This window comes from Cavia porcellus, unplaced genomic scaffold (assembly GCF_034190915.1).
Source record: "Cavia porcellus strain 051 isolate PalLab524CR breed Dunkin Hartley unplaced genomic scaffold, mCavPor4.1 scaffold_22, whole genome shotgun sequence".
Classification (NCBI taxonomy): Eukaryota; Metazoa; Chordata; class Mammalia; order Rodentia; family Caviidae; genus Cavia; species Cavia porcellus.
This window is the reverse complement of record NW_026947505.1, coordinates 9,108,063-9,121,535: the sequence shown is the minus strand read 5'-3', so window position 1 is coordinate 9,121,535 and position 13,473 is coordinate 9,108,063.

Genomic DNA, 13,473 nt, shown 5'->3' with positions numbered 1-13,473 from the left:
GTCCATCAAGCACCAGACAGTGAGGTAGTCCTATTTAGATGGCGATAGTGTGGTCAATGTTATGATCCTTCTACTCTACGCCATCCTCCTGTCACTGGGAATATTGGTTGCTGACAGGGCACGACATCATGTTTCGTCTTGTGGAGCATTGTCTCTCCTAGCTTCCCAGTGGATGACACACAGCCAGTGTTTGGCTGATGCAGGTCTGCTTCCATTGCAATCAGGGCAACATGCAAAACCTAGTCCAGTTTCAGCGATCCCCTTGGGACCGACGGAGCCTTCCTTACAGACCACATTGCAGTGTTTCTTTTTCTGCTCAGTCTTGCCTTCCTCATTTCCTAGTAGGGCGATTTCTGAGCGTATTCTCAAATGAGCACTCTGTGCATGTAACTTCATCTCAGACTGTTTATTTTGTACAGTAAGAGATTTGGCAGTTTGCTCACCTTCTTGTCGTTAGAGTAAATAACTGAGATAGTAACCAATGAAGAGGAAAGGTTTCTTCTGGCTCCGGGATGGACTGCCTCTGCTGTTTTGGGCTGTGGTGAAAGTGTGTGGTAGAGCAAACTCATTCACCTCACAAGCAGAGCTAGAAAGAAGAGTACATGCTCTCAGTACCTGCGTTTATTTCACAATCAAGTCATCTTGGGGAGCTGGCACATGTACAGACACAGCTGGTTTCTTTTTTAAAATCTCCTTACCCTCCCTCTCCCTCCTTCTCTTATAAGCATCAAAAAATCATTAACAAATGAGAAACTTGGCATTTATATGGGCTCTCTCTATATAATTAGTATTCTTAATAATAAATTGGTGATGACTACAAATACAAGTTTGTTAGAACTGAAATGTCAGTTATACCTCTCAGCATGCTGAGGTTTGCATGTTACTTCAAATCACTTTATTAACTAAAGAGTTAGTGAACCTCATGGTATTTTATGAAATTAGTTTATTGATAAGAAGGCTATATTCATTTTCTGATAAATACTGATTTAAAAACTGTGCATGTGCAGTTTTTTGTGAACCAAATATCTGTAGAGGCATGTACATCTGATAATCAATAATCAATGATGTTTGGGAAATTAGTTGCTGCAAATTCAAACTCACTAATATTTCTGTGTGCTTATTCCTGATTTAGTTCCAATTTTCATTAAGGTGAACTCTAAGTAATCAATTTGCTGTCAACTTGCAATGTTAGGCATGCTGAGAAAATGTAAATACTTTTGTTTTTGTTCTTTATTGTGGGAAAGATTAATGGTTGCCTTATTTCAGTGAAGTATGATACTGTAACTGCTTCTTACCTTCAGTATATGCTAAATCATACTTTGTGTTATGAAATATGTAGCATTTCTTTAATTTTAAAATGCTTGTAGAATTAAACTTTTCTGTGATAATCAGTCTGATGTGTATAACCTTCAGATTTTTGAATTAAAATCTCATGCTAAATTGGTGAGCTATCATTAGAATTTCTATTTCTTAGTCTTTTTGTGACATGTTACCAAGGAAAATTTATTGCCTTGAATAAAAATTAGCTTGAGACAAATTTAGCTGTTGAGAGATGATTTATGTCTTCTCCTACTGTGAACACCTACTACTGTATATAAAACACTGCTCCCTTTTATAAGAATATTTTAATGTCCTTTTCTGTGAATTTCTATTTTTTTAAGTATTGGCATGTGCTAATTTATTTTTAAAATACTAACATAGATCTTCTGATGTAGATATAGCTGTCAAAATATGAAAGCATGTATTAGATTTTTATATTACTATAATATATGCTACAATTATTTGAGTATTTATGAATCATCTAAATAGAAACCTTTAAAACCATTTTATATTCTCTAATACTTTCAGAATGAATTACTTTTTCTGTCTTTATATGTTAGGGGTATATAAATTTTAAGGAGTACTTAAAGGATCTCTAAATAGATGTCATGGTAACCTTTAGTGATCTTATCATCTCTACTGTTATTGGCCATAAAAATGAATAGAAGGCAATCCCAGTATTGATATTGGGATACAATAATTAAGACACGAATTTAAGACTATAAATTTTTGTAACAGATTTTATAATATGTGTGGTATATATAGGACTTAACTTAGTTTGATGAGGTGGCAGGTTTCTAATGATGTTATCACAAGGATGTTAGTAGTAGTTAGTTAAAGGTTAGAAGCAATTACATTAGTGGCAGTGATAATTATGGGTTATTTGGATAACAGTGGATAATGTTTATAGAAATAATAAGCTAAAGAAAATTTTATGTTACTAGATCTGTTGGAAAAATTTAACATTGTATTATTAATGGAAGCATGAATGACTAAGAATTAAAAAAGAGTAAGTTTCATAATACCTGGCAAAACATTATACAAGTGATACAGCGTTCTTGACAAAAATGTCAAAATGAATATCCTAGAATTGCTAGAAAAATTCTAAATTGATTGGTCATGATCATAAAATGTATGAGACAATCAACTTATAAATAAAAAATGCATTTACAGTTTCATAGCTGCCAGTTCATGCATAATCGGCTTTGTTAATCCTGATGCTGTGGCGAGGCAGTACATCAAGGTGAGAATGCACGGTGGAGCAAAACTGCTTACCCTGTCACCAGAAACTGAAAAAAGGAAGCAGTAGATGGGGCCTCATAGCTCTCTTTGAGAACAGAATACCCTCATGACATAAAAACTTCCCGCTAGAGGTTTGCCACCTTCCAATAACACCTCCAGGCCACTAAACCTTTATTTAACACATAGGACTTTGACAGATATTCAGGATCCAAAGTACAATGCAAAATCATTGTCCTAAGCCTCAAGTATTTAATCGTGTGTGTGTGTGTGTGTGTGTGTGTGTGTGTGTGTGTATGTGTGTTGGGAACATTCAAAATCTTACTACCAGCTTGAAATACACACTTAATTGTTGATACCCACAGATATCCTACTGAATATTATGTAGAATATTAAAAGTTAATCTCCTGTTCAGATACACCTGCTGCCCACTCTTTTTCTATTTCCCCTGTATTTCTCCCCATCTAGCCTCTGCCCTAATCTACTTCGGTGCAATCAACTTTTAATCTCTGCATGTAACTGAGGACATGTGATATTTTTCCATGCTTGATTTATTTTACCTAATCTTTGGATATATAACTTCTTCTCTTTTTGCACAATTTAGTCAATGAAGATTCATTAAATTTTTCTTTTCTGTCATGATCTAGCTTGGTGACCTTGAATATATTATTTTATTGCACTAGATTTAGTTTTATCACCCATAAAATAGTAATGATACTATGGAATTCAGAGTGTTGCTATGAATATGGCAAAAGAAAATGATTGAAAATCATCTAGCTTGATATGTGGCACATAAACTACTTATTCATTAAGCTGCACTGACAATTTCAGCAGTTACATATTATGTTATTGTCTTTCCTCTTAAGATTAGCCTGGTTTACTTCTGAATTAAAATTTCTATTACGTAGTTAAACAGGTTTGTAGACACAGATGCAGTTTTTTACTAAAATGTTTGCTCTTGATTGTTATGAAGTTAATGTCTCTTAAATAAATACTAACAAGTCTACATGTCCACTGCTGTGAACATCAGCTAGACACATAGAGATATAGGGAGAGAAAATAAGCATGGGGAAGCTGGTACCTATTAACACCCTGAATTTGATCTGAAGTTGATGCATCCTGAGAGACATTTATTGGCATGATTCATCATTGCTATTCAATTAATGAGAACAACTTCTATTTTCTGAAAAACAATTTGTGAAAAATATCAGATTACCAAATTGTCTACATGGTTATCAAAAAGAGAAGGGTGGTGTGGGGAGAAGAAGAGATGAGCCTTAGCCTTGACCAATGATTGCCATAAAAGCGACTAGCTTATTTGCTTTTAACCTCAAGCTCAGTCAAATTCTTCTCTTCTCTGGCAATATCACTGCAGGTTATATTTTGTGGACAAAATTCATATCAGTCTTTTAACCTCTGTAGAAAACTTTGCAACTGTCTATATGGGCTTTAGTGAAGCTTTATCTATTTCATTACTGGGCTCTTCATTCTGAGAAAGCTCCAGGGGCTGAGGAGGGTTATGAGGATGCACATGGGAGTGTGGGGAATTGTGTCAGCAGACGATTCCTATTAAACGGCACCACATTTTCACATGCAGAGTGGGACTGACTTCAGTATTCCTTTTAGCAATGTTAATTTTTGTCTAATATGAAAGTTTACATGTGAAAAGTAACACTGGATCTAATTCTCTTTAAAGTTTATGATAATTATTTCAATGTTAACAGATATTTAAATATTTCCGAATTTGATAAGGTTACTTGCTATCCTTGAATACTGTACACAAGAAAATAAGCAATATGAGCATTTCTGGACTTCCAAAAACTCATTGTTTTACCAGAATTATGCATAAAATGAAAAATGAATGTAATTAATCAGTGTAATTTAATGTAGTTAAATAGTTTCATTTTATTTTATTCTAAATATTTTTATATAGTTTTCTAATTTATTATTATTTTGTTATTTCAGGCAAGTTCACAGAAAGATGCTGACCATTTATGTGAGAAGCTTCTTATATAGACAATCTTTCATTTTTTGTAGAATATTTATTTTATAAATCTCATGAAGAGTCAAATGTCAGTAAACTCAGTACTTCACCACATAAACAATCTCACATAATTTTTGAATCTTCCAGTAGTTTTAGCAAAATCAGAATTTTGAATCACTAGTTCTATTTTCACTAATAAAGTCTTCGTATGCCCTATTCAGTATGCATGATTCAATTCATATTCAGAACTGAAAAATAAATATGACTTTAGGCTAAAAAATAACCCCTTCATTTTTATAGCAATGAGAAATAAATGTAAAAGAAGTTCCAAACCATCTAATGTAGAAAAGGTCCTTTTAGGTTAAATTTCGTATTTCAACCTTTCAAAATGCTAAACTCAGTTGAACCTTAAAGCACTGGTTGCCTTGAATCATAAATTCATAAAACTGAAAATGCTTTTGCATTATGGGTCCAATTGTATAAAATGGTTTACATTATGTATTTTATGTAATTTTTATTATTAACCTAGGAAATGACTGAGGCAGGTATGGCTTTATAATATTTGCTTTTACAAAGTAGAGCCATTTTAATCCAGTTGAATATTTATACAGGTAAAATTAAAAACTAATAATTTTTCATGAGACATTCACCGCTCGATTACTGCGCTTATACTCACATAGCATGAATGAAAATAAAAGCCTGGAGAAATCCTTGTTACCATCTTTTTGTTACTTTGACTTGATTGTACTTTTAGATCAGTTGATTTGAAACAGATTTAGGAAATGAGATCAGTGCTCAGGAGGTGGCGCTAAAGAGACATACAACATAAAACTGTCAGATCCTATTACCAGAGAAGATTTATTATGAAGTTTAAGAGCAAGGATGTTGGAGGTAAAGGCAGCCTGATTGCATTCCCTTTCATTTAGGGAGAGATTATGTCACATCAAATGACTTAGATATTTAGTCAATCCTTGCTTTATACCAAATTTGAACATACAGTTTATTTTTACTTGTGTACTTCATAATATCATTTAAAATAAAGCACCTTCTCCTGCTACAATAGATCTGATGGTTTGCTTGCATGAAGTGCTTTCCAGTTTTCTGAAAGATGGAAAAAACTTGGATTATATTGGGTGATTTGTTAAACACGGAATATGGAATTCTAATGAGATTGTTGAGAATTATTAACTACTGACAAATAATAATCTTGCTTATCTTTGAGACATGCCTAAAGATTATTTATCATTTTCCTATCCAGGGAGGTGATCCACATGGAAAAATGACCTTTTTTTTCTGTATCACACATCGAGAATGAGAAATATGGCAATTAAATGGATTTGATAAAATAAGCAAGTGCTAATTAGAACACATTGAAGACTCTGACCACCTGGTCAATTTAAGTTAAACTAAGAAAAAGAAAAAAACCCCAAAACATTCACCTGTGTGTTAAACCGTACATTGTTGGCTCCTGAGCAAGTCGAGAGTCCTCTTCCCAAGATAAAGTTGCACTTAAAAAGCAAATTAAGAAGTATTTACTAAAACCTTACTAATGTATGTTCTCTAAGGTTACAATTCTACATGATTTAACTCAGAATTGACATTTCTGGTATCTTGTTTTTCACTTTCACTTTCTTCCAAAATATAAATCTCATTTTATTTGAATAAAAGAATCTTTTAACATTTTTATAATCCTATTTCAAGCAAGTAGTTGCATGAAGCCATGCTGAAGTGATTTCCTCTACATGGGCAATATTTAAGTGATGATATACTTTTTCACAACTGATACTAACAGATGGTAAACTCATAGAAATCATTGTTTAAGCAAAGTAAATTGGCTTATTAACAAATTCTTTAATTTTGTCCGATTTTGATCAACAAATTGCATTTCCATTCATGTGTTTTCATTACCTTGTCCTAACAGAGATGACTTATATTGTGCCAACTTTTGCTCTACACAGCAGTGTCAACCAAAGGCTGTGTCTTTGTCAGTTCAAGGCTCAGGTGTCTCGTGAGTGACCATACAGATATTTTGTCATTTAACAGGATTAAACTGAAATGTTTTTCCAATGGAAGCAGTCTCCTAAGGCAGCATAGCAACTTCTCAGTGGGGTTATCCAAGAATATGTATGTATTTCCCGTCTCCACAAGTTCCACAATTGAATATGACTTACTTTGATCTGTGTGAGTGGTCAAAATTGTCAAGGAGGCAGACAAAAATTATATCTTCCACTTAGACACTTCCGTAATTTAAGGATGTCCATTATACCTTTTTCTAGAAATGCATTTGGCTAACAAACATGACAAACTAAAGAGTTTGAGAAGGTGATCTTTCTTTTTCCTCTTCCTTCTCTTTCTTCCTCTGAACATTTTTACTGATATGTAATTCATATACCATGCCCTTAATGCAATTAAGGTGTGCAATTAAGTAGTTTTATTTTATTTCCACCGAGCTTTGCAGCCATTATCACAGTCAATTTTAAGGTATTTTGCCACTCCCCAAAGAAACTCCACACCATTAGGATTTATCTCATTTCCTCCCGTTTTTCCTTTACTCTCTTGGTACTAGACAACCACTAATTTATATTTTAGTTTGACATTTTAAATTCCTTTAATAATGTTTTCACTGTTTGTATTATTTAGTAGTCAGTAAGGCTTATCATATACACCTTATCAGAATCTACTTAGATGCATATTAACAATTTCAGTGAAATATAAACCATTTCATCTTATACACTTTTCCTATTTCCTCCTCATGTCAGTATTACAGACATTACATTTATATATGCTAAAATTGCAACCACACAATGCTTTTTTATATAACTTGTGTTTTTCAAAGAATCTCGGAAAAGAAATATTTATAGATTTTGTTATATTGAATGTATTTTTGACTATTTCAGATTTTCTTTACTTGTTCTTGTGAGTGTTCATTTGTGTTTGTGCTCTTGTGGACTCTTCAAATGGTACCTTTCCTTAGCATCATATAGTCACACTTCACCCCCAAACTGTACCACTGTTGCTAGAAATTATTACATTTCTATACGTGACAGCCCCAACAACATAATTATATATAATTTTATATAATTTCCTTAAAGTGATAGAGAAAAATTTGCATTTATTCTGTAACTTACGATGCTCTTGATTTTGCATGTGGATTTGAATTACTTTTACTTGTTTTCTGCATGAAGAGCATCTTTTAGCATTTCTTGTAGGATGATCCTGATAACAAAGATTCTCACAGCTTTTGCTTACCTGTGAATATATTTTGCCTTCACTTTTGAAGGATAGTCTAACTAGTAATAAGATTCTTAATTGATCGTATTTTTATTCAGCGTTGTGAACATGTCATCCCACTGGAGAAATCTAATTTTATATTTTCTAATGAGTAGTCAGTTATTAACCATACTGGGGCTCCTTTGTATTTGATAAATTACTTTTTTCTTGCTACTTTCAATATTTTACCTTTGTTCTGTCTTTGAATTGTTTTCTCTAAATATCTTGGTGTAAATTTCTTTATGTTTTTTCTATTGAAAATTTGTCAAATTTCATTATATCTTGAAAAATATTTTATATGCCCCTTACCATTTGTCCTCTACTTCTGGGGCTCCCATTTGTTATACAGAATTATGTCCCACATTTTTCTGAGTCTCTATTCATTTTTCTTTATTTTTCCTCTCTAGTATTCAGACTGTAAAATGTCTATCCGTCTACAATTTGACTGACTTTCTGCCAGTTTAAATCTAGTATTGAGAACTGTCTTGAATATTTCATTTCATTGGGTTCTTTAAAAAGCAATTATCTATCTATATTGTATATTTGTTGAAACACTGTTATCATATCTTCTTTTTCTTTTTAATCTATAGTATCATCTAGTTCAGACTATTTTTATAATAGTTATTTTTAAATCTTCCTTTCCTAAATTCATTATTGTATCCTTGCAAAGATACTTTCTGCTCTCTAATTTTTCCTGTGTATGTGTTACATTTTCCCCGCTTCTTTTCATGGCTATTGAAAGTGGTATATTTTAGATAATGTATTTCAGTCACCCTGCTTACTTAGCTCCCCTTCAAGTTTCTTGTTTGCTTGTGTGTTTGGTAAGCAGGCTGGATTATCACACTGGTATCTGTCTTCCCACAGTGCGCAGCCTCTGATGACACTCACAGGCAGATCTTCTGGTATGTGACAATCACCCTGGGATGAAGTGGCTTAGCAGTATTCTTTTTGATCTTCCCTTTCCCCTATCTCCTTATTAACCTGTCTGCCCTGTAAATATAACATCCAGCTGCTCACCCGTACTAATTGCTGCACGATAACTCTATTGTTTTTCATATTACCTTGCAGGCATTGATTACTTCACAGTATGATTCAATTAAATTCAGTCCCCTTTGTATGGATTGTCCTTGAGGCCAGTCTTTAAGCTTTGTTCTATCCTCAAGAGGGCTCTTAGCTGTCTCTTTCTCTGGTTCTATCTGGCAAAGTTGTAGCTGGTTTATAGTCTAGTTTACTGTTCTTTTAGTATGATGAGCTTTCTTTTAATTTCTTGCCACCATAATTCTAATTGCTTTCAAGAGTGTTGTTGAATTTAAATGTCTGCAAACTCTGTTTCAAATAAATTAATTCCATGGAGAGAGATTTAGAGATCTCTGTTTTATTTTGTTTCCCAAATACAACCACCACCACCACCACCACCACCACCATGTAAAATCTCTGCCACTATTCTGAAGACAAGGATAAAAACTTGCTTTCTCAGAGTGAGACCATGCTTTATAAGTAGAGCACAGTGCAAGGGTGGTACCTCCACTCGCCCCTTTCAGCCTGGAATTGCTCCATTGTAAGTGAGCCAGGGCCCCTACAACTTACTGCATACAGCTCCTTGATGCAACTTCTGCATGACTAACTGGGGCTGAAATAAGATAGCTCTGGACTACTCAGTTGCTTTCCCCTGGAATAGGGTCTGGGTCTGAGAAAGGTGGAAATTATTGGCTTGCTACTTTTGGGGAAAAACTGTAACACTTGACAAGGAGCTTGGTGGAAACATATTCCTGTATTCTTGGTAGCACACACAAGGATAGAAGCTTCTATAGTGCTCATCTGGGGATATGAGTGAATGAGGAAATGGACTGAGTCCCAAACGTCATAGCCATGGCTGGATTTACTGAGATATACTAGATAATCATGTTTCTTCACTTGCTATCGACACTTTGGGCAATTTCTAGAGCCATTAAATGGTTATGTGTTTTTACAACACTCAGGAGTTATGGATGTTTTGCTAGGAATAATGTCTGTGTGGCTTTTTATCCCACCGTTCCAGAAGTTGTCTTCTCATTCTGGGCTACTGTTACTTCTAGTCCTCTTTGATTTAGAGTACACACTTCTTCCCTCTGTTTTGTTTATTCACATTGTCATAACATTTTTTCCATTTGCAAAACACATTTATCAAACCAAGAAGCTTGCCAGCATTTGTCTTTTGTCTAGGATATTATAATCAGGAAGTGTCATAGTCTTGTGAGAAGTATCTTTATTCTGAACATGTCTTTCAATTAAGGGCAAATTCTATTTGTCTTAATTTTTTCTATGCCTTGTCCAGATCTTTTTGATATGGCAGTACATTTTTGTTTCATCTACTGTATATAATATCCATTTTGCGCTAACTTCTAGATGCAATTACATACAAAATTTATTGTGCTTGGGGCTGGGGGTTTAGCTCAGCAGCATAAGCACCTGCTTTGAAAGTGTGTGGTCTTGAGTTTGCTCCCCGGTACTGATAAAAAAAAAAAATATTGTGCTTCCTAAGAAAAATTTATGTGCTACTTTTATCCTTAAATATTTATTTATTTATTTGTTTATTTAGTCTTTTTGAGACAGAGTCTCACGATGCAGTTCAGGCTGGCCTTGAGCTCACTCTTTAGCCCAGGCTGGTCTCAAACCCTCAACAATTCACCTGCCTCTGCCTCCCGAGTTCTAGGATTGCAGGCATGCACTGTCATGCCTGGCTCTCTTTAAATATATCTTTATGTATATGTGCTGTAGAGTTTTTTATAGGCTATCTGAATTATTGACGTTGTGATCAACAGTACTTGAACACATTTGTGATCCCTGTATTTATCTGTCTGCTGACACTGTCAATAAATTTTAAAACACACATTGACTTCCATGATATATTAACAGTTTCCTCTGTTATCAATATTCTCTGCTGCAGTGGTATATTTATTACAATTAAGAGGTCTATGTTGACACATTATAATCACCTGAAGTCCGTAGTATACATTAGGATTCACTTCTAGTGCTGTATGCAGATGATGTGATCCTTTACATAGAAGACCCAATGAACACTACTGCAAAACTCTTAGAAGTGATAAATTCAGCAAACTAGTAGGTTACAAAATCAATGCATAAATTTCAAGAAAGAAATCGAAAAGCAAGCCCACTCACCAAAGGTTCAAAAATAATAAACATCTTGGAATTAACCTAAAAACCTCTATTATGAAAATTACAGTATTCTAAAAATGACATTGCAGAGGACATTAGAAAATGAAATATTTCCCCTGTACCCCGGATAGGCAGAATCAGTATCATTAAAATGATATTACTAAAACAATATATAAATTTGATCAATATAATAACTTTAATCAAAATACCAACAGCACCCCTCCCAGAACTAAAAAGAAATGGAATTTATAGGGAACCAGAAGAGATCCAAAATAGCCAAAGTAATTATGAACGATGAGGAGCTAATATTTCAGATTTCAAGTTACAGATTCTAGATTACAAACTTACATTGATAAAACCAGCACAGTATGTGAACAAAAACAGACACGTAGAGCAACAGAACACACCCGAGGAAGCAGCCCCAGGAACATTTAACAGTCTAATTTTTGACAAAGATCCCAAGCCATGCGGGACAAAAGGAGCCTCTTTAACAAATGGTGCGGGCAAACCTGGTTATCAATGTGCAGAAGAATGGATATACTACCATTTATCTCACCCTGTACTACAATCAAATCGAAATGGATTGAAGACCTAGATAGTAAAACAGAAGTAGTGAATTTACTGCAAGATAAAATATGCAAAATCTTTGAAGATATAGATATAAGCAAAGGCTTTCTAAACAGAACTTCAATGACATAAGAAATAATACCAAGAATCAATAAATGAGATTATATCAATTTTTTTAAAAAAACCTTCTGTAAGAAAAGATAGGAAAAAATTTTGCCAGATGCTCTCTGACAAGGACTAATATCTAGGATATATAAAGATCTCAAAAAATTAAACCTCTATATAAAAAGCACCAATCAAATGAATAAACAAGTCTCAAACTAAGAAGTTACAATTCTCATTTACCAAGAAAATATGAAAAAATATTTAGCATTGTTAGTCATTAATGTAAGAACAACACTGGAATTTCATCTTACTCCAGCAAGAATGGCTATCATTAAGAATTAAAAACCAACAGATGCTATTGAAATTGCAGGGAAAAGGGAAAGCTTGTACACTGTTGGTGGTCGTGTAAACTAGGACAACCACTACCATTAGTATAGAAACTCTTCAAAAAACTGAATTTTGGGCAAATTTATAATCTTATTTATTCACACAAGGTAGTTTCACTGAGCTAAAAATCATCTGTACTTCTTTGATTCATCCTCTGTCAAATACTGATTTTTTGCTTTCCAGAATGTTATATATTTGGAATAATAACACATATTTATATATATTTAACTATCTACATCTCTCTCTCTCTCTCTCTCTCTCTCTCTCTCTCTCTCTCTCTCATCTTTCAGATAGTCTTGGCTCACTTTGTTTTATGTGCTTCAGTTTTCTCCATGTCTTTTCTTGACTTGCTAGCATATTTCTTCATAGTGCTGAATACTATTCCCTTGTTTGATCTACTACAGTTTATCTATATTTCTGCTGAAAGATATGTTGATTGCTCTCATGTTTTGACAATTAAAAATAAAGCTTCCATATACATCCATGTGCAGGTTTTTGTGTGGACAATGTGTGCTAGAACCAGCCACTTCTAAGATATGAAAACTGGTCCCAAAGAGTAAAGAGACTAAAGAAAGAGAGCCAGACAGATCTAGATTCATGAAATGATATTTTATTAGAAGACATAATAATTGAAGCATATTCCTCAGTATTAGCTATTTTACTTGAATTCCCACAGTTTGAGTCATACAGAGGGGCATACAAATGAATTATGAGAAAAGTGACTTAGTTACTTTTTCTGTTACCAAGAGAAAATATTCAACACCCAAAATTAAAGGAGGAAAGATTTATTTGGCTCACAGTTTGTAGAGGTTTCTGTACATAGTTGGCTGGATTCAAGGGAGTGTGACCTGACAGAGGGGCATCACAGTAAAGAAACAGTTCATGACAAGCAGAAGACAGCAAAAGCAAGCAAGTAACAAACTGCAAGTAACTAGCAGCATGACACTTCTTGTCCTTTAGGCAGTATCCAGCACCCTTAACCCTAGCACTGTACCATAAATCATTCATACCTTTAGATCCAGCCACCTCTGAAAAGGCATCACGTTTGACTGCATGAGGCTTTGGGGGACACCCAGATACAAGGTTTTACTGTGACTTTATTGTAGTCGGAATGCACCTGGTTTATTTTAGGCTAATACCAGAGACAGGCTTAACCCTGGTGACAGGGTCTGATTGTAAAGCTCCACATACCAATATAGTTGTTTAGACTTTTTAAGATTTTCTGGGAAACTAAACAAAAAATTGGTTATTGTAATTCTAAGAGCAATCGTGGTGGTAATGAGTTAAAAAGGCTACAGTCATGTCTTGCTATATTCATTCAACATACATTTTCCACTCATTTGGATAAATACTGAGAACGGGAATTGCTGGATCACAAGGTAGGGATATGATTAGTTTTCTTAGAAATTGACAAAATCTTTTCTAAATTTTGAATTTCCACTACC